Here is a 24,382-nt window from a genome sequence, read left to right as displayed (position 1 = left end):
GGTCAGAATGAATGGCCATGCTGTGACCTAGAAAGGTTGTTAAGCTAAGTCCTGAAAAGCTACATGGGATTGTTCTGTGGGGTGATGGCTCTTATTTGACTGTTTATGGATGTTGGCTATGTATACCAATTGACCCAGACTGGAAATAAAGTTAGTACTTGCTGCTTTGGTTTCTTAGGTATCAAACTCTCTTGCTGCCTAACAAGCACCCTGAAATATCAGACCTGACATCTTCTCCAAGTTAATGACAATAATTCAATGTACAGGTTCATGCATTTTATGGTTCTAAGATCATTGATTTAAAACCCAGAATAAAATGGCAGTTAAAACTGTAACTTACGTAGCACATAGCCATCTATGTGAGACCCATGGGAATAAACTTATCAGAGAAGACTGTCAAATGTATGTTATTTTATTAGTTTTTCTCTGATATGTTTTAACTCCTGTAGGTCTGCCAAACATTTCCTAAATGAATATTATAACTGTTCTTGTGGTCTCATGTACCTCCAAACGTGCTCATTATATTGACACTCTAATATCTTTATGCACTGTATGTGTGACACTCTAATATCTTTATGCACTGTATGTGATGTTTTTACACTTAAGACTTCTCTGTTTATCAGGATAGAGTTGAATTTAGTCAAGAACAACCTTACAAAACCACTTGGATTTAGAATACGTAGGGTTTTATATTACTGGCAGTCACCACAAACCTCCAGGTCAGTTACATAACTTCTGAGTACTTACATTTATTCTATATTGAATGAATAGCATAGTATGAATAATGTCTTTGGATTCAAAAATTAAAAGATTTACAGAGGAAATCTTTCTTAGGTTACTTTCTTTCAACAGAAAGATTGAGTCTGCAAAAGAGTGTCCCTGGATAGCTTTGCATGTTCTATTCCAGTTCATGGCTTGGTCTCTGGCATGAAAAAAAAGCAAATATATGATAAAGATTTTTCTAAGCTTAAGTAATAAATTTGTCACTCACCCATCATTTAAAAGATAAGAAGCATTTATCATGTGCTAAATATCAGCCCACTGATATGAGAGTCTTACCTTCCATTAATTCTAAGACCTGCTTTCCCTGCACTGCTTTTTAAAAGGAAATTAAACAAGTGGTTTTTCAGCTAAGATAAATGCCAGTTGACAAACACTTGAGAAATGTTGTCATCATTTCCAAAATGATAAGGAAAATACAAGTAGCATAATAATAATGTATGGGTTGACTACTTATTGTTTATAAATCTCCATGATGAGTATTACAAATGTACTAACATTTCTGTGCAAGCTGCCTTTATGAGATGATTATATATAAAGGAACAGGGTCAGAGGCTTTAAGCACTATACTAATTTCACAAAATACATAATGGTATTAGGATTGGAATACAGGTACTCTAAACATAGGTTTTAAGATCTTCATAATCACATCTATAAGAATATTGCATCCCTAGAAATTTGGAAATATTCATTTCTTTAAGTATAAGCAACTTTCTCCAACTGCTGAAAACTTTCAGACAACTAACAGAATATATAATTCATAGCTCTTATTACCCAATTCCTTCAAACTTTGCCCTTTGGAAGGAAGACTATAATAGTAGTTCATTGGAGGTAAAATTTTTCAAGATTGGAAAAGAAGAACTTAATAAAGCATTACTGATTTAAGTTGAGTGAAGAAATGAGGCACTATAAAAGATCAAATTAAACAAAGGAATTTGGGGGAATGGAATGTTTTCATTCCTTTTCAAAATCCTATATTAAAAGCTCCTAATTATATGTCAGATAAAACAAAAAGAGAAATTGTGCTTGCCTCAGTTGGTTTTAATAAAGAGGCAAAATTAAAGCCCTGACTTACTTAAGAACTGTTGGTCGACGAAATTCCTCCAAGTGTAGCTTTTCTATACTTTAATAGTAATACCACTCTTGAATTCTTTAATCAATATCATCCTTTTTAGAGTCTATGTTGTACTTCTTACTCAAATATAAAAAAGTGTTCAAATTGAACTTTTGTTCCTAGTTACTTGGTGTATTATGTGAAATATATTTTTTAAATCTATTTTTTTAAAATAGTGTTAAAACAAATTGAGTGGAACATACAGTACTCTCCCTTCTCCTGAAAATCTCCTTGGTACAGAGATTTCCTTATTACAAAGTCTTGCATTATTGTGTAGGTTTGTTAAAATTGATGGATCAATATTGATTCATTATCTATTACTGCAGATCATAGTTTACATTTAAGTTCATTTGTAGGGTTCTATGAGTTCTATGATAGATGTGCAATGCCATGTCTCTATTAGTACAACATCTTTCACCTATGATGCTTGAATTATTCCTTCTGTCTTTTCCCCCAAACTTCTAGAAACCACTAATATACATTGTCCTCATAGTATAATCTTTTCCAGATAGTCATGTGTTGAAGTCTTATAGTACATAGGGTTTTCAGATTTCTGTTACATGCATTTAAAATACATCCATCTACTTGGATAACTCAAAATTTTATATCACCAATTAGTATTCCATTGTATAAATGTGCTATAGTTTATTGATCCATTCACATCTTGAAGATACTTCATTTGTTTTAATTCATACTGGTTATAAATAACATTGCAATAAGTATGTGTGTGTAGTTGATTTGTATGGAGATATACTTTCATGTTAGTTTGGTAGTACCTAAGTATATTGTACAGTAAGAGTATGCTTAGCTTTGTAGGACTCTGTCAGACTCTTTCAAAATATCTGTAACATACTATGTTCTCATTAGAAATAAATTAGAATGTCTATAATATGCAAAAATTGGTATTCTTACTTTATTTTTATGTTTTCATTAGGCATCTATTTTAGTCAACATTTGTTGCTACATCAAAATATGTCAGAATAACAACTTAACTACGGAAACATTTATTTTGGTTCATAGTTTCAGTACATGGGAGGCTAGGTCCATTGTTTCTTTAGCCTAGAGTGAGGCAGAATATCATGATAGAAAGACATGGTAGAACAAAGTTGCTTATCTCATAGTGGTCAGGAAGCCAGGAACAAGATATAATCTGCAAGGGTGTATCCTCAAGGACCTACTCCCTACCTAGGTTCCACCTTCTATAATTTCCACCACTTGCAATACTCGGTTCAATCTTGAACTCATCAATGGGTGAATTCATTGAAGAAATCAGGGCCCTTATAATCCAATCACTTCCCCAAAGCTCTACCTCTGAACATTGCTACATGAAGGATCAGGAATTCAACACATGAACCTCTAGGCATTCCAGATCCAAATCATAATAGTATCTCATTTTTCATATAAACATGTATCTCATTTTTCTTTTAAAATATTTATACAAAAACTTTGGTATAATGTCTTTATAGGAATTTAATCCATTAATTTTTTGAAGGAAATTTTTTTAAATTTCATTTACTTCTAAAAGTTCTTTATGCATTGAGGATAAAAGTTGCCTAGCATGCATTTTGGCAATTTTTTTAGTCTGAGGCTTGTCTTTAATTCTCTTAACAACGTCTTCTGCAGAAGATATTTTAATTTTAATTTCAGTCCAACTTCAAGTTCAGCAGAAAGATCTTGCAATCCTGTGAAAAATTTACCTAAGTAAATCAGGCCCATCATGATCATTTTCCTTATAATTTACATAGAATTGATTAATTAGGATAGGAACCTCCATTACATCTTCAAAACCCCTTGCCTTATAACATAACCACAGGATTGATGTACCATTATTTTCGCAAGTCCTATTCTCACTGAGTGGGAGGATGTTATTCAGGGCACGTACACAGATGGCAAAAATCTCAGGGATCATCTTAGATATTTGTGTGTGTGTGTGTGTGTGTGTGTGTGTGTGTGTGTGTGTGTGTGTGAGTACATGGTACGGGGGATTGAACCCACGGGCATTCTACCACTGAACTACATCCCTAACCCTTTTTATTTTTTTGAGACAGAATCTCACTAAATTGTCAAGATTGGCCTCAAATTTACAATGCTCCTGCCTCAGCTTCCTGAGTCCCTAAGATTACAAGCATGTACACTGAGCCTGACCTATCTTAGAATTTAGTTTATCAAAGTCACCCCTCTGTTCCTTGACTAATCAAAGTGCAAAGTCCATTCACCCTTTCTTGAATTTTCTAAGAGGCACATCCATTAGAATATCCAATCCAAGTACAAAGTCTTTTCACCTAAATCTAAATCTTAATATATCAAAATATCAGCATTCAAAATTTCATTACCTAAATGATATATGGATAAATCTCTGGGGTATAATGTATTAATTGCACCAATTTGTAGCATGATTCTTCTTTATCTGTAAACATATCAAAAGAAACACATTATCTTTTATTTGGAGTTGCATTTCAACTTATGGAATGTTTACTAAGTTTCAAAAAACATACATAAATGTGAAACTGACTTCAGTGTATCATAGAACTGTTATTGTTTATATTTGGGGGGGTCCTCTAAAGCTCATATGTGAGACTGCAAGAAAGTTTAGAGGTGAAATGATTGGCTTATGAGAATTTTAACATCATCAGTGCATTAATCCTCTGATAAAGATTAACTGAGTGGTAACTGTAGGCAGGTCTGGTGTAGCTAGAGCAGGTGTGTCACTGTGTATGTGTTTTTGGGGTTTTTATTTTGTTAGTGGTGAGTGGAATTCTCTCTCTGCTTTCTCATTGTCATATCCTGAGCTACTTTCCTCTGTCATAACCTTTCACCTGGATGATCTGCCCTAATTCAGGCACAGAGCAATGAAGTTTGTTGTCTATGAACTAAGATCTCCGTAGTTCAGTGACAAATAAATTTTGCTCCTCCAAACTTGTTCTTGTTAGGTTTTTTGGGTCACATCAGCAAAAGAGCTAACTAAAGAGGCTTGATAAGAAAAATAATAAGGATGGTAATCCATTAAATACAAATTAAACTTGTGTATTTTAAATAAAGTAAAATCACACGATGCAATGGTATTTTAAAACATGACAGCAAACACTGAATATAACTTGCTGGCAAGGATACCTTTTTTTAAAATTCTTGATCCAAAATGACAAGAAAGAAGAAATAAAAGTACAGTAATGAAAATAAGCAGTATTTATATGAAAGAAAAAAAAAAGGACTTTGCTGTGGTTAACTTTATGGGTTAACTTGACCTAGTTGAGGGGATACTCTGATTGTTGGTACACATTTCTGGGTGCGTCTGTGAAGGCATTTCTGTAAGAGATTACTATTAGATAGAGTAGAAAATCATCCTCCCTCACTAACATAGGTGGGCATCTTTCAATCTTGAATCCACTGAGAATCTGAATAAAACTCAAAGGTGGAGGTAGGGATGATTCTTTGTCTTTCCTTGAGGTGGACTATCCATTTTCTCCTGCCCTTGCATCAGAGCTCTTAGTTCATAGGCCTTTGTATTCTGAGACTTCTCTCAGTGGCCCACACCTCTCCAATTCTGAGACATGTGGACTGGTACTGAGTGGATTACATCACTGGCTTTCCTGGTTCTCCAGCTCGCACACAGTATATCTTGGGATTTCTTGACTTTCAAAACCATGTGAACCAATTCCATTAGTAAATATGTCAATCTCTTCTTCTCTCTCTCTCTCTCTCTGTGTGTGTGTGTGTGTGTGTGTGTGTGTGTGTGTGTGTGCATGTGTGAATGTCTACACACTATTTGTCTTTCTCTGGGAAATTCCAACATGTAACCTGATGTGTGAGTGTTGTGGTTTGGATGTGGCATGTCCCCAAAGCTCACATAGGAGACAATACAAGAAGATTCAGAGGAGAAATGAGAGTATTAACCCAATCAGTTAATTAATTTTCTGATTGGGATTAACTGAGTGATAATTGAAGTTGTAGAGTGTGACTGGAGGAGGTGAGAATTGGGGCGTAACTTTGGGGTACATATTTGTATCTGGCCAGTGGAATCTCTTTCTCTGCTTCCTGATCAACATATGAGCTGCTTCCATCTGCCACACTCCTGCCATGCTGTTCTGCCTCACCCTGAACCCAGAGGAGTGGAGCCAGTCTTCTGTGGACTAAGACCTGTGAAACTGTGAGCTGTCAAATAAACTCTTCTTCCTCTAGAATTGTTCTTTTTAGATCTTTTAGTTGTAACAGCAAAATAGCTGACTAAACCAATGAGTGAAATAACTTGCCTAATAGTTTGATATTTTAAAATGTTACTTCAAATGTTATTTATGATGAAAAATTTATACCCTCATAATACAGTTTTGGCCAGATTATAAATTAGCTCACATTTTCAGGATTGTAATTTAGTTATATATATATATATGTTATATAAATATATAAAATCTTTAAAAATATCATATGCATTAGTCCAGTCCACCTTTATATTTCTTTTAGAAATTTATTCAACAAAAATAAAGTTCCACAAAGACTTATTTATAATTTTTCTTATTTCCACAATAATTTCCACAATAATTCAAAATTGAATGTCAAATATATAGGAATGTGTAAAATAAAATCTTGCATTGATGTAGTGTCATAAAACCACTTTTAAATACTTCTTGAGGTTTTATAAAATTGCTGAAAAGAAGATGTTTGAATAAAAATGAATAATCAAGGGGAAATTTTTATATCCAATATTACCTTATTTTTGATCATATATTCACAAACTAGTATTTAATAAAAATTAATAAAATACTTTCCTTATAGTCTGATAGCACATGAATAAAAATATGAAGGCTTGAGAATACACAAAAATTTTATGTGATTACCGATGGGTGATAGAATTACTATTGGTTTCAGAGTTTTCTCCTCATAATTTCTAGATTTTTCCTGTCTATGTAACTTTGTGTTAAAAACTTTATGTAACTAACATGGTAGTAATTTTATAATTTTACAATTATAAAAGGCATTGTACATCAGAGGGAAAAAAACCCTTATATCTAGAGTCTGGACTATGAATAATTCAGTTATTTAGGGAACAATATAATGTATTAGTTTTAATATATCATCAGTACTTAATAATTATTAAATAAGTTATCACTATCACTCAAAAGTCACCATTGTCCTGCATATTAATATGTGTGCTGCTCACTCACAAGTTGATTTAATTTGAAATTTTAAATATTTCATTTTATAAAAAATTAGATGAATTGGACAGCAATTAAATTTAGATAATCTTCCTATTATATATGAAGTATAGTGGAACTTCTTTTGTGTCAGGCACATACTAGGTCAATTTCCAGAATCGTCTATTATTTGCTATGCAACCTTCCCAAAGTACTCAAGCTCTCCTTTATAAAATGAGCATCATATCTTAATCAGAGTTTTGATTTGGAATCAACTGAAATGTAGAAGCCCTATTACTTCTGATTACAATGGACATGTAAATGTTCGTTAACTTCTACAAAAAACTCCTTTCCGAAGTAAAGCAGGCACGTTGAAATCTAAAGATCATAATTTATCCATGGAAAACTGCTTGAATCTTCCTAAAGACCAGAAAAGTAGAAAAACAAAATGAAAGAAAGAAAAGGGGAGGACACTTTGTTTCTTCCATAATAGAAATTATATTAAATTTCCCTTTTAAGCTGCTAAAGCCAAGTTCTTTTTTTTTTTTATTATTGTAAACAAATGGGATACATGTTGTTTCTTTATTTGTACATGGATTCAAGGCATACCATTTGTGTAATCATAAATTTACATAGGGCAATGTTGTTTGATTCATTCTGTTATTTTTTTTCCCTTCCCGCCCACCCCTCCCACCCCTCTTTTCCCTCTATACAGTCCTTCCTTCCTCCATTCTTACCACCCTCCTTATCCCTAACCCTAAACCTAACCCTAACCCTAACGCTAACCCCTCCCACCCCCCATTATAAGTCCTCATCCGCTTATCAGTGAGATCATTCGTCCTTTAGTTTTTTGAGATTGGCTTATCTAACTTAGCATGATATTCTCCAATTTCATCCATTTGCCTGCAAATGCCATAATTTTATTATTCTTTATAGCTGAGTAATATTCCATTGTGTATATATATATATATATCAGATATATCAGATATATATATATATCAGAGTTTCTTTATCCATTCATCAACTGAAGGGCATCTAGGTTGGTTCCATAGTCTGGCTATTGTGAATTCAGCTGCTATGAACATTGATATGGCTGCATCACTGTAGTATGCTGATTTTAAGTCCTTTGGGTATAGGCCAAGGAGTGGGATAGCTGGGTCAAATGGTAGTTCCATTCCAATTTTTCTAAGGAATCTCCATACTGTTTTCAGTATGTTTCATCATAAACTCTAATATGTGTATAAAAGTTAATCTTTACAAATTACTAATATTTTTTAATTGACAGTTTATAATGATACTTCCAAATGAAACTTTTGATAGTTTAATAACATTCAATAGTCAAATAGGAATTACAAATATTTTGCACATTTACTGTTAGATCCAAAGAAAAACCAGAAGCCAGAAAACTATAGTTATTATGACTGGAGAGGGCTTGAACTTAGCTTTGCACCTAGCTAGCTGACTGACCTTGGACATATTATTTAAACTCTCTGATGCTTATTTTTCACAATCTGAAAAATAAGATTAGAATAAAGCATACATCAAATGTAAAATGGTGATAAAATATTTTAAAGTTAAGATACTGACTACAGTACTTGTTAATAAATTTTAGTGATTGGAGTGCATAGTATGCATTGGTCTCTTTGGAATGTTTTTCTATTCTTATTTATTAATGTGTATTGATGATATGTGGAGAAAAAATTTTGACTTTTCTATATTTATTTGCCATTCATCTATTTAGAATATTTTTCAAATTTTCTTATTAACTCTGATAGTTTTGGGTATTTATCCTTTACTGAAGTATTTTTCTCCAGGTGTACAAATATGGGTTTATTTATCAGTGTTTTTTATTTAAATTTATTTGATGGAAATTCCAGAAAAATATTGAAGTATTAAAAAAAAACAAAATGGGATTCTCTGTTAATTCACAGTGTTAATTTCAAAATAATGTTTCATTTAAATTGGTTACTTCTGTTCCTTCTATTCATAGATTAGCTAATAATATCTGAAAAACTTTGGAATGTCTTTTAAATTATATTTGGCATGGTCTTATTGAATTGCTCTTTAGTTTTTTGATGAAATAAATTATCTGTATAATTTTTCTGATATTTAGCCATCTTTTATATTGAATTATTTTATTTGCAAATTAAAGTTTCTTATTATAAAGTCTTTTGGTACATTGCTACACCCCATTAGTTTTTTGGTATTAACTTTATGCTGGGATTCATTAAATTAAATGAACTTCTCACATTTGACTGCTGCCTTCCCTTCACCCTAGAATAATGCCAGTTCTAAGTTTTATTAAGGAAAGGTTCTTGATTTTTTTTTCTATTATAGTATTCCCAGCATCTTAGTGACATACACAGAGAAATGTTCAATGAATATTTGCCAAAACAATTAATCAGTGTTTAAATTTATTTGTCAGTTACAGTTTGGTTATAATTCAATTAATAGAAATTCTAGATCTGTTTATTTTATAAAAGTTAGTACTTTATCTTCTAATCCATTTTATGGAAAATACTCTTAATTTTTTTGCATAGGTTGCTTTGGTAATTATTATTTTGCAAGAAAACTCCTTCCTGTTTTCATAAAGTTGCATGTACTCCTGAATTAATTGTCAACCTAACCAGTTTCATTTAAAGTAAAAATAAATCATCCATAGATAATAGTTATTTGTAAATATTGGCTATATATTATTTTAATACTTTGACAATATTTCCAAATACCTCATTAAAAAGTTATTTTGTAATTTTCAAATACTGACAAACAAGTTCACTATATAACATTCCAAGTACTATAAGGTTTGTTTCATTAATATGCTCCAAAATCTAAAATGAAAACCTTGCTATCTCAACACAATGTTCTAAATGTACTTCTTCACAATCATTATTTTGCTTTTTTAAAACCATATTTTATGTCAGAAAAAAAATGAAAACAAAATTCAACAGAAAACATTCTACATTTATTGAGTTGCTTGTGTGAGCTGGTATGAATGTTTAATAGAGGTGCTATGAACTGGAAGTTTGTATCCCTCCCAATTCCAAATCTCCAGTGAGAGATATTAAGAGGTAGAAACTTTGTGTGGTAATTTAGGTCATGAAGATGAAGCCCATGGATGCAATTAATGCCCTTATTATAAAGACCCTAGAGAATTGCCTAGATTCTTTCTGCCACGTGGGATACAAAGTCCGCAGCCTGGAAGAGGACCCTGACCTGAATCCAAACATTTTGGCACTGTGACCTCAGACTTTCATCCTCAAGACTGGAGGAATAATTTTCTGTTGTTTACAAGCCACCTAGTCTCTGATACTTATTATACAACCCTTTCTCATTAAAACAGTAGATTGCTATTATTCTTCATAAATTAAACATTTAAGCTTATTTTCCATCTTTGTCCTCATTCTGCTTATATCATTGAACTATAGGCATATGGGTTTTAATTTGTATGCTTTCAGAAATCACCATCTTAGAGATTCAATACTAAATTAGAGTTGGAGTGTTTCTGATCTAGAAAAACTGCCTGAATGTAAAATCTCTTAGAAAATGTTGTAGATACATTGAAATAAGAATTCCACCTGAATGCATTCATTGAAAAAAATATTGACAGAAAAAATAGGTCATAAATATGAGAGTAGCTATTATACCCTTTTGAAGAAAGAAAATTCTATTCCCATATATCATTTAGTATTATTAGAAATTATGAATCTATGTATAATAGGATGAAACGTACCATTTACTTAAATGTATAATTGATGTGAGATTTGTTAACATAGCCAAAAGAATGCATTTGTTCTTATAGTTTTGTGAAAGGTGCATTTTCATTTTGATGCTATGGTTTTATGTACAGGAATTATTCCCCTTTTTTCCAGTGAGTTCTAAGCTAGAATCAGAGTATTAGTGTTTGATGCCCTTTGATAAAACTGAAGTGTAAGACTGTCTCTTCAGATGAAGTTTATTTTATCCCAGCTTATTGGTTTTGTTTCATCAATGTGATGCTGTAAATCCACATTATTTTAAAACTGAGTACGTAGACTTATAAATGAAAATAACATAAAGCTTTCTCTTCTCAGCTATTTTCCCAGGGACAATTATTTTTAGTACTTACATTGTTTTATATGTTATTTGCCTTTCTATTTCCATAATAGTTTTATACCTACTTATCAATTTATTCATTTTGGGTAACTATTGACTTCTGTTTCTTAATCCATAACCAATAATAACTCATGATTTTTTTATGGCATATATTTCTACCTAATCATATGTCCATATTATATTTATGTGATTGGTTTCATAAGATGGCATAACTTGGTTTTTAATATAAAATATGTTTAAAAATTTTCCCATCTGTGTTAGCTTTTTGTTGCTGTGACCAAAGTGTACCACCAAAAACAACATGTCTCACAGTTCCAGAGGTTTCTGTCCATGGTGGGCCATCTCCATTGCTGGGGGCCCAAGATGAGGCAGCATATTAAGGCAGAGGGAAGCTGCTCAGGACATGGCAGTCAGGAAGTAGAGAGAGAATGAGAAAGGGGCTTCAGGAAGGATGAACTCTCCCAGGGTACACCCCCAATGATCCACTTCAGCCAGTCCTACCTCACCTACCTACCAGTAAATCCACTCAGTCCATTCAAATTAGGATGGACTGATTAGGATACAGATTTCACAATACAGTTATTTCACCTCCAAACATTCCTGCATTAACATATGAGCTTTTTGGGTGATACTTCATATCCAAACAATAACATCATTATTGTTAACATTATTTTAGTTGTTATATAGTATTTCTGCATATGTAGGTTTCATAATGTATTTAAACAATATTCTAGGGTTAGAAATTTACATTTCATTCTAATAAACTCTTTCAATTACCTCTTTTATCTGTAGAATAATTGTCAGGAAAATTTAATTTTTCAGACTAAAGCTGAGAAAGTGAGCCAGCTTGGCAAAGACTTACTAACACACGTGTGCACACACATACATACACATACACATCATGAACTGTGTGTTAGCACACTCATCATTTTAGAAGACACAGCCAACAGAATTTCACTAAGAGCTCTGAGCTTAATACAGTTTTATGAGTTGGAACAGCTCTTGGTACACTATGTTTATTTAGATGATATCCCCTAGAGTTAGCACACAGAAAAGAGTCAAATTTAACCGCCAGGAACCAGACATTAGAAAAGCAAGTTAGCAAATTAGACACCGGACCTTAAAAATATGAGCAAACATGTCTTCAGTCATGAATAAGCCATCAGTATATCACCACATTATAGCATGCAGTGTAGAGCCATTTTTTCCTGAAGAGAATCACTGAGCCAACTGAACAATAAATGCAAAGCTGAACTGATTTTGATAGCAACTGTCTAGGAATGGATTACATGATACATTTTAGATTGAGTTTCACCTTTAAAAATCCAGAATTCTGCAATATTTTTGACACTTAACAAAAGTAACATCATTTATCTGATTAATTGATAAGTGACATTAAAAAAAGAACAAACTTTGAACAAGTCAGATCTGCATTTGAATCAAAGATCAGCTACTGAACATTATGCACATAAATGAATGTCTTTAAATTTAAATCTAGTTAAGTGTATTATTTTGAGAAGTATTGTTCTTATACAAAGCTTCCTGACATATGGTGACCATCAGTATATTAATACTTTATTATTGTTTTTACTATTATTGAACTCTAAGAACAATGTAATGTGAGGTCATTGTAGAAAATAATTGTCAAAATTGTTTTTCGTCTTTTCTTTTTTCTTTTTAGCTGACTGAAGCAAGAGGAACTTTATTGGCTTCTATCTTCCATCATTCAGTTTACCTTTGGGAACCAAGAAAAACTAAATTCACAGGCTAAATTCAACTCCATATGTAGGGAACTCCCAGTCTTTCAACCAAAATTGCAATATTAGTGAATTTTTGAAATAATAGTGTATTGTTAAAAACTTCAGTGGTACAAGCGGTGGGTGGTTACTTAAGTTACTGAAATTTTCTTCTTCACTCCCACGAGGTTGAAGTCCCATTTGTGCTTAGCATTTTGTCCTCCATATCAGACAACCTTCTAATTGGTACTGTAATGTAGCATTGAAGTCACAGTCAAATTTGTGAATCACTCCTTAAAATTCTGCCCAAACAGCATGCATGCAAATGCAGCTGGCATATCCACAAGTAAACAGGATCAGGAGGCTTGTGGCTTAATTACATCAAATATAGAACTTGAGCCACTATCTAATTTATTCTAAAGACACATCAATTTAATGGGGTTTCAATGAACTGTACAATAAAGGCCTGGTGTTAAAAGCAAAAATGTGCTGCTCTTTTCTTCTGTCTGAAAAAGCAAAGATATTGATCAACCTCATGATTAAGTGCTATGTGAGGACTATCTTGTATGAGCATAAACCCTTTTTTATACTTGGTTCCAATTGCAAAAAAACCTTTGCCAAGCCATACAATAAATGCAAGAATGGTTGGGCAGTCTCTGCAGGAGAACTGATAAATGTGGGGAGTGGTGTGTGTGTGTGTGAGAAAGAGAGGAGAAACAGAGAGACAGAGAGAGAGAGAGAGAGAGCGCTTTCTTTTTGCCTGTAATTATGTAGGGCCTGATGTCTATTTTGTCTGAACTAAATAAGTAATCTGGATAATTTTATGAATGTGTGTTCTGGATAAAATATTTGTAACACTTTAATTCATTCTTTCATTTATTCAACTATTATGTCCCTGGCATTGTACTGACGGGTATAGATTCAGTGTGATCAGATTTGTATACAGGTCTATCTCCCTGAAGTTAAATGTTACAAGAGGGATGGACACCATCAAAGCATCACATACTGAATGTTTTGATCAGTGCGATAAGGACTTCAAAAGAGAAAAACATGGTGATATAAGGCAGTAATATTGATGAGTATAATAAAGTCACAGAAGCAGGAAAAGATTTCATAAGAAAATAACACTGGACTGAAGGAAATAGCAGTTAACCAAGTGGCAAGATACAGGTTACATGTGTCCATATTTTGGCAACTTCATTTTACTATTTCCTAAGAAAAATTTCAGGGATTACCACCCATGAAAGAGGGAACTATTCTGTTTGAGAAGGCCTTACCTAAATTTGTCCTTCCTTGTCTTTTTTCATATTTTGTTCTCTCTCCTTCAAGCATTGGGATAGATGATAACAATTAAAAGGATATGGAAATTAACTTGTGAAACTCTTAAGAAACTACTGTAACTTAAATTTACAGGTAAAAATACTAAACTTTGAAATGATTTTCTTAAAAGATTTAGCTTAACTTTGGGCCTCTGAACTCCTGACCAGAATATAGAAAAACACACACACAAAGTCAGATCCTTATAGGAAATAAATGAATGAAAGGAATTTTCTCTGTAGATGATAATTAATTGATACTTCAGGGGAAAAAACTGTCTTCACTTATAATCTTCTCATCTGGATTTTGCAATAAATTTGTGAGTCTAGAGAGTTACAAATAGAAATTCAATGAATATCATGATTTTCCCTAACTCATGGTCTAAAGATCATGCATATTTATAATTGGACCAAATAAAATAAGAAAGCACATCATTTTCCCCAGATCATCCTCTTGGATTTAGATTTGTCATATGGGAGAATATTAGGCATAATTTATACTAACATTCCTCTTTCATTTTTTAAAGCTATGTTGACTATACTACGCATCTCAGTTACCATGTTTGCTTTGTGTTAACAGTTCAAAATTATGAAGCCATCTAAAGCTATGTGTGAATCTGTATGTGATTACATGAATTCTTCTCAATGAAAAAAAAAATCTGAAAATACTTCCTAAGTTTTTGTGGGTCAATTTTTAAACACTAGAATGTCATCTAAGATTTATAAAGTGGTCTATATTAAATGGTTTTCTCCATTCTAGTTGTTTTTCAGTAGTTTAAGGTATAACATTTCATTTTAGCCTACAAAATTTAGTTTCTATATTACCATCCATCAATGCTAATGGATTTACAGGGAATCAGGTGGGACTGGAAATTTTATCATTTAAATGGCCTTCTGAGTATGTCTGGAGCTCCGTGGAGGGCATCACACTCACATTCATCACTATTGACTACAGGCATTTTGTATTGTGGCATATATCAGGGTCCCAAACATCATGTGAGGAAAATATGTATACCTTCTTTGTGGTGTGGAGAGATTGTGTTGTGTCAGAAAGTAGTCAAACCTGGCTTTTTGTTTTGCCATAACACATAGGTTTTTCAATGAAATCACTTTTTAAAATATCCCTCCCTCTCCCTGCATTCCAAATGGGGTTATTTATTAAAAGGGAGCTAGCACACAGAGCACATCTGAGGGAAAGACTAATATTCAGCTATGCCTGTCTCCCTGCTGGGTTTTTCCTCCTAGATGTAGCTTGCATCACTGATCCCTTCTTTCCTTAGGAAGAGATCTTCAGAGAGGCTCTGTGCTCTTGCGGGTAGAGAAGTATCTTGTGATATCACTCCCAACAGTTTACCAGGCAGACCCAAATGTGTTTGAATTCTAGTGTTGCAACTTTAACTAAATGCCTTAGTCAACTTTAACTAATGTCTTAGTCCTCTTTTGTTGTTATAAACAAACATCAATGACGAGGTAACTAACAAAGAGCAGAGGGTTAGTTATCTCATAGATTTGGAGGCTGGGAAGTACAGGAGTGTGGTGCTTGCATCTGGAAGAGACATCCTTTCTGCATTATAATGTGGCAGATAGAGCAAGTATGTCAGATGACCTTTCCTCATCTTATAAAATAATAGTGCCATCAAGGTGGTACCACATTTCAGACCTCATGTGACGTGATACCTCTCAAAGTTTCCACCTCTAAATACCATTAACATAGGAGATTAAGTTTCCAATACAAGAACTTTTGGGGGACATATTCAAACCATAGCAGCTTCTGTGTCTTGGATACCATATTAGAAGCTAAGAGTTTAGAAATATGAGACACAGCTTCTATGTTGCAGTAGCTCAAAATCCACCTGGGAATACAGTTATACAAATAATTTCAATACAAAGTCACTGTAGAAACTATGTGCTGTATCTACATATCATACCAAAGGCACATCATGCCAAAGATCAGCAAAGCAGGACACTAAAGTGGTAATGAACATTTGAATCAGTAAAGTGCAGTTGTGGTAGGGAAAAGGGTTCAGCATGAACTGAGCTCAACTTCTGTTTGTAGAGAGGTGACTGGGAGTTTTAAAGGGAGAGTGAGGAAATAGGGAGGGAGTGAGCAGGGGTTCAGTAGACTAAGGAAGTAAAACCCATTTCTGTTTACTTGCTAGTGATAATAATTAATTTCAATGTACCTTCCCAGCAGAGGCTGGGGGATAAGTGTTGTGTATTCAGATTTTGGCTAACAAAATAGTTAATTCTTTTGTCAGCCTCGGGTTTTCTCAGACACAATTTTAGAGGGGACTAGAGTCATTCTTCAGAATGTGACCATCAGCTCTTAGAATTTATTGTTAGTATTTGTTTCAAGTCTTTACAGGTCACAGTTTAAGCCTTGTCAAGATTAGACTTACAGGAGCCTGACCAGAGTTTAGCCAAAGAAAAAATGCTTGTTAATAGAAACATGAATAATTATCCTACAATCATCTAAATTTCAGGTCTAATGGATCTTTTTGTACTGTTTTTTTCTTGAAGTGTGATTTTCTTTAAGGGTAACACCCACACGCCCACATACACAGAGGTGAAATAAGAGATAATATATAGACATGGACAAAGTTTAAATCTTCCTCTGAGGAAATCTACACATGTATTTCTTGGGTGACTATCATGATATTGTCCTGTATTGTGGAACCAACTGAAATGCCCTTCAGTTGATGAATGGATAAAGAAACTGTGGTATATATACACAATGGAATATTACTTGGCCATAAAGAACAATAAAATTATGGCATTTGCTGGTAAATGGATGAAGTTGGAAAATATCATGGTAAGTGAAATAGGCCAAGCCCAAAAAAATCAAAGGCCGAATGCTTTCTCTGATAAGTTGATGATGATATGTAATGAGGGTGGGTGGCAGAGGGAAAGAGAAGAATGAAGGACCTTTGGATGGTGTAGAGGAAAATGGGGTGGGAGGGGGTGGAGGATGGAAAGATAGTAGAATGAAACACTATTACCCTATGTATATGTATGATTACATGAGATGTGAATCTACATTGGGTACAATCATAGAAATGAAAAGTTGTAACCCATTTGTGTACAATGAATCAAAATGCAGTCTGTAAAAATAAAGAAATTTTTAATTAAAAAAAAGGTTTGGGTCTGTTGGTTTGACTTTGTAACTTATAGAAACTGATCATGAAATATTATGTCTTTATTTTCTGTTTTAAAGTGTTGTTATTTTAGGTTCTGTATTAAGATTCTATATTCTCATGATAATGATATCATAAAGAAAAAAATGCTAATGTTTACCCACTCATTTCTGCAACTTACTTTTGACTTCTCTCTATGAAAAAGAAAGAAGATAATAAATATAGCTTCTTTTAACAAATCTTCATATTAATTATAATAAATTTCTGATTAAGATCTTTTTCTCTGCTCATTCCACTTTGATTGATACCACCTTAATATGATATCACATAAATATACCCATGGGATAATTTGAAGAATAATTAGAAATTTATATCTCATAAAGAAAACTTATATGATTAAACAGAGCATTGACCTTGAATTAAGACCTATATCAGAACTTGCCTGCTAATTAAATTTCTCAGTCTCAATAATCCTATTTGTAATTAGATGCCTTGTTTGTCACATATTTCTCTGAGTTATTATAAAGATATGTCAATAAATATCTGAAACATTTAGCTCCAGAGAAGAAAACATGTATAATAATATTCTCCATGAATGCAGGGATTGTTCTTCATTTCATTTGCAGCTGCATTCTTGGCACTTTGGACAATATTTTATACACAATGTCACTCAAATATTTGTTGACAAATGAATGAGTGAATAAATGAATGAATTAACCTGGAGAAATTATCTTTACCTTTTTCTAAGAGTGCTAGGGAAATTATATAAATTATATAGAACCAGATATTTAAACAAAATCTGGGGTAGTAGCATTCAGGTAAGATTTTATTTTCATAAAACTAAATTTTAGATTGTTTTATTATTTGTGGATTGCTTTATACCAGTATTTATATTTAACCCATTAATTCATCTGTAATTTATCTGTTTAGGTAAAATGGAACCAATTATTATTGCTTTTAAATCTCCAATTACCTTGGTAAATTATTAAGGGTGTGCTATTCTATAGAAATATAATTGCACTCACATAATTTTTCAGTGTTCAGTACACTGACTACACTTAGTTGCATGAGTTATAATTTTTCAGTCTTTTACACTAGCCTTTTAGCATACTGATTTTACTGGAAACTACTTGTTCTCAATTGTGTTTTGTTGTCCTTACAGCTTGATTATATTTTACTACAAACTGTTAAGAATATGAACATAGTCATTAAACCGTTTTTATTAATCAGTTTCCCATCATTATTATAAGATATCTGACAAATTAACTTATAAAGAAAAAAGATTATATTGGTTCACTGGTTTAGAGATTCCATTCCATGATTGGGTAAACCCATCATTTTTAGGCCTCTAGTTGGGATGCTGGGTATAATAGCAGAAAGACTCAAAGACAGGAAATAAAAGAAAAAGAGAGAGCAAGAGTTCCACATCCTCTTTGATGGCGTGTCCACAGTGACCTAAGGACCTCTCACAAGGTCCCACATTCTAAAAATTATACCACCTCCCAATGGTACTACCATGGGGACCAAATAGTTAACACATAAGCATTTGGCAAACATTTGAGATCCAAACTATAGCAGCTATGATGATTTAAATAGCACTTTTTAGATTCATAGATGCATGTAAATTCATGTTAAAAAAACATATTTTAAACATTTTTCTTCATATCTGTACATATAGATATATGTTTACAGTGTGCTTTCACTGATTAGGCCTTCTCAAAAAAAGAAGACATGACATTTTTCCCATAAATCTCAATTTCTTAATAAGTTATACACTTTTTGTATGACGTGTAAAATCACAGCAGAAAATAAATTCCATCTTTAACATCACTGATAATATCTAATATAAAAATTACAGAGCTTACAATGATTTTCTGTCACTGTAATAGATAATTTGTAGATAGATGACTTTCATTGACGTGGTTTCTAGTTAGAGCTGCTTTGAGATATTCATGACAGATCAGATGTTAAAAACAAAATTCTAACCTTGACTTTTCAGGGAAAAGAAATCATTCAAGAATTCCCTTTTACACTCACAACACAGTCATCTTAAGCCAAAGACACCTGAATTGTTTTTGGACTATTTCCCTGTTGATTATGTAGAAAGAATTGTTGCCATGGTCTCAGAATGAGACTGGAAGTCAAGAATGTCTCTCCTTGCGATAGTGGCTTAACATTTATCAAGGTCTTAGTGCTGTGGAGAACAAATAATTAGGCATGGTTTCTGAGCAGGATGTTAATAACCTATGTTAAAGGGAAAAGGTCTAGACACTAAAACAATTTATTTTCCTCATCTTCAAGTAATCTTAAGGCATAGCAAATTAGATTCCCTGTGAGAAATAAGTCTTGTAGAAAGGTTTTAAATAGTCCTGAGGGAATCACAATCAGACTTCACAGAATGACCTTTGTCTCCCTTGACATATGTCATTAAAACAAAATTATCACAGGCCCTAGATTAATGTTGATTCTGTTTTAATTACATGGTATGTATTTCTTCATTGGTTCAACTTGTTCCTTTGACATCTGTTGGTAAATTTATAATTTTTTTGATAATATAATGAAAAGTAGCTAATATTTATTAGCTAATGACTATGAACCAACTTACCATGTTCCTCTAGTGTATCCAGATGAAATTGAAGGCAGGGTTGAGAATGAGACTGTCATTGGTGAAAAGGGGGTAGTTTTCCTGCCACAGGAAGAGTAACTATTTGGACAGCAGTCACTGTTAAATTCTATTTCGCAGGGTGATGTATTAAGAGAGGGAGGTCTTTGGAAACAGTGTGATCAGTGCACTTGTTAAAGAGACCTCAAAAACCTTGTTTGCCCATCTGAGGTGGGAGGACCCAGCTATCTACAGCATAGAGGGCGTATTAGTCAGGGAGCAGCATCAACAGGAAGTATGATTATAAAAAGGGAATTTATTCAATTGGTTTACAAGACCAGAGCTGGATAGTCCATAATGGCCATCTGCAGCTAGAGAGCTAGAAGAATCAGCAGCTGTGCAGTTCAAGAGGCAGAAAGCCCGGAACTTGAAAGATCAACCGTGCGGGCCACCCTAAAGTCTGAGATCAAGGTTTCTGGAAACTCCCTGGAGAATCACTGGAAGAGTCCGCTTTGGAAAAGTGAAGGGAGAGTCAGATATCCTCAGACAATCTAAGCATCAGTAAAAAACCCGTTCCAGAGGAGGAGAGTTTGCATCTGCATCTGCTTCCTTCTTCTTCCCGCTTTTATTCCATCCTATTGGGTGGTGCTGCCCTTGCTTAGGGAGGGGCTCCACTTCAGTTCCTATCCCACATTCCAGTCCTCACTAACACCCAGAAGCCTCTTAATCATTGGAATATCTTAATCCAATCCAGTTGACAATTCAAATTAACCAATGGTATCTGATCCCTTATCAGATACCATTGGCACTTTGATCTTGGACTCACCAGACTCCAGAACTGAGAGAAATAATTTTTCTGTTGTTTAGAAAAGTTTCCATGTTTAAGGCATTTTCTTGTAGTAGCCTGAATGGACTGAAACACTGACTTTGAAGCTACTATACAAAAAAAAAAAATTAATTCTTAGAGGATTTTATAGCAGATTTTTTTCTTTATTAAATACCATTGTCAAGTTGTATAAATGACATGTTCCAGAAAAATATATTCTATACATAATTACATATTAGGTTAATATATTTGTTATATCATTTACATCCTATATAATTAGGAAAAATACATAAATATGTTTGATCATAGTGCTCTCTCTTTATGTCATGTGCAAGGTCTATCTACCTAGCTATTTATTTACTTAATTCCTAGGAAGATCTCTGGTTATTCCCACCTTTAAAAAAAATGTACATAGGTGACTGAACAATTGATATGAAAACTATTGCAGGTAATAACTAGAGTCTAATGTGATATTAGATACTGTGCGTTTTGTAGTATTTGGGCTCTTGGAATTGGTCCTTCATAACCTCTTTGCACAGTAATAAATTTTAAAGGAATACCTAACATACTCTTTTTTCCTAGCTTGAATTTCTACCTTATATTTTTGCATTCCCTATCACAGAATATAATGTACTGATGGTAGATAAGAATTTTAATTGCTTTTAAATTTTGAATTAAGAACATAAATCCCAATAGCAATAGAGTAACAAATAATTTAAAGTCAATTAAATGAAAGCATGTTTTGGGCACTTCAGTGATAATACTTGTTTCCTATTGGTAATTAGAATTCACTTAGTTATTCTACAAAATCAAAATTTATTTAGTGATTGTTAAAGAGAATTGATATTTTTACTAAGCTCAATTTTGACAAAAGAGAACAATGACCTGCAATAGTAATAACTGGAAAGTCTTGTAGATTTAAAACTTAACAGCTTGGTCTACAGGTCATTTCACAACAAAGAATGAAGTAGAAATGCATTTAGAAAACCCTTATCAGGAAGAAATATCAATTGTTAGAAAAGGTTGAAAATGAGTGAAACAAATAGCAGAGTTATTCTTATAAGAAACAGAAAAAGAAACGTCCCCCATTAAAAAGGAAGTATCTTCTTTTAATAAAACATTTCTTATATGTCATTAAGGAATAGGTGGAAAAGTATTAATTTGAGAAATAGTATATTATCAATATGACATAACTTCCTTTCTCAATCACATGATTTTTTTCCTTCATTTCTGTATATTAAGATAACTCACATTCATTGAGAACTTCATTTTCTGGATAGTGTGCTCTATAAATTCCTTGGCGGTTACCCTAGTGGTTCTCTTTTTAATCATGCAATTACAATGGGTAATGGTAACATTTCTAGGTAGTAATTATCAGCTCTCTTTTGCTTTTGCTAAGACTGGATCGAGGGATGGGACTTCCAGGGAGGAAAATTAAGGAATTGAATGAAGAAATAAATAGGCATACTTGCACATATTTTGATCTTAAATGTCACAGGTTAAGTGGCTCAGAGTCTCGTTTTCTCCATCAGTGAGGAATTCTTCTTATGAATATTCAAGTGTCATTATCTATTCTTTACTAGGAGATGATAGAAGCTTTGTAAACAATGTTCATTTCTTATTATGATGCATTATACATATTTCACTCAAGATTTTCTTTTATCATCTGTGAAATTATGTACATTTTCGTTTTAACTATCTTAGAAGATTTTGAAATGTATAAGATTTTTTCCTTTAGGTGACAGAATGTTTCCCAGTACCATGAACCCTTGTGGATGGGATTCCAGGAATTAAATACTGTGAAATAAAGCCTGCTTAAGATTCTGGATAAGGAACAAAGGAGGAAGAGAAGAATCAAAGGCAAAGGACACTGGAAAATTACAGAAACAGCCCAAAGATTTAAAGTGACCTGGGTCCATTTTCAGAAGCTAAGTCAAAGTGAACACTGTATGTCTGGAGCTGCCTAAAGGAATGACAAATTCTGGCTAATGGATAGGAGGCCTGTTTGGCACTCCCCTTTGTAAGACTCCATTAGCTTAGCTTAGTTTATTATTTAAAGCAGAGTCAAAAATGCAGTTGACTTTATGATTCTTTCAACTTCTAGAAATGTATTTACGTTTTTTTGTTCTGACTTATAAGTGTGTGGTCATGGGCAACTTATTCAGCCTCTATAAAAATAAAATTCATCTGTAAATGAAGATACGTAAATTAATATCCTCAAAGGGTTCATATAAGTGCTTATAAAGTATTCAACATAGTGCCTAGAAAAAACTAACAATATTATTTATTGTTATTAAATCATACAAGTTTTCCCATTCTATGTAATTCTATAAGTCTACAGTGTGACTTAATTTGTATAACAAGGTACTATTATAGACTACTTCATTCATGCTGAAGTCCATGCTAACTTTAGTGTAAATATCATTTGGCTGTCTCCAAATTACAGACTGGATTTTTCTTTACTCTTTTCTAAATAGTGCATTAAAGGAAGTGATTATGTTAGTATTAACAGGTTCGAATTTAAGCATTAGAGGAAAGAAGTTTGATAATAAAAATATTTATCTGTAATATTAATAGGAAATAGCATTAAATATCTGCCAAACACATAAGTTATTAGTTAGCATTTTATTTTAACTAGTATGATGGTTTGTTACATTTCTCTTTTTTCCTTAAAATGAGCCAGCGGGACCACTGATTATCATTCAGTTTTAGCAGGACCATTGACAAAGGATACTATAAAAGTTGGATTACATAAAGCTATGGTTTTACAAATGCTTTATGAAAATATTCGTAAGTTTTTATTAGGCATTTTTTCCCAAAAAATAAAATTTGGATTCGTATATCATTTGCTAACTAACTCCTGCCAGACAGTAGTATTGAAAATCACTCTAGAGTGATAAAAAAAAAACCCAAAACACATAGACACAGAAACCTTCTATAGTGCATTTCAGCAAATATATCAATAAAGAGATATAATCTTTATGAGAAAGCTGGTGGCTAGCCAGAAAACAAAGCAAACATTATGGCTAGTTATTGTGAAAATAGCTTCAAAATTGCAGATACCATAAATTTATAGCTTCTCCTGTTTTCTATACCATTTTGCAGTTCATAGCTTAAGAGGAAATGCTATTGCTTAATGACAGGGATAGTTGCATTTGGGTTGCATCTTTCTTTGTGAAGCAAAATCAGCACTTGAGGGAAATAAGAAATTATGTTTACCTCAAATTGGTAACTTCAAAAGTGTGAAGAAAAGATGCATGATTAATGTATACAGAAGAAGTAATGTGGAAAAATAACAGGTTTTTAAAAGGACATAAGATGTTTATTTAAAGAAAACAAAAATCTATCTTTATGTCTGCGAAGTACCTTAGTTTAATAAGCTGCCTCTGGAACCTCTTCATCTAAATATCTATCACCTCAAGTTATTGAAAGTCAAATCTATATTTAAGAAACAAATTAAATTTTCTAAATAACTCAACTCATAAATTTTCTAAATAACTCATCAACCACATTTTAGTGTTTTTCACCATTATGATACATGTAATACACATTTATTCTCTGATACTTAATAGAAATTTCATTAGCAATATTATGTGTGTTTTCCCTTGCTAACCTGTTTCCTTTTAATTTAAATTCACTTAAGATTGGGAGTTTTC

Source organism: Sciurus carolinensis, chromosome 4, assembly GCF_902686445.1.
Source record: "Sciurus carolinensis chromosome 4, mSciCar1.2, whole genome shotgun sequence".
NCBI classification, from domain to species: domain Eukaryota; kingdom Metazoa; phylum Chordata; class Mammalia; order Rodentia; family Sciuridae; genus Sciurus; species Sciurus carolinensis.
Note: the sequence above shows the minus strand (reverse complement) of the source record.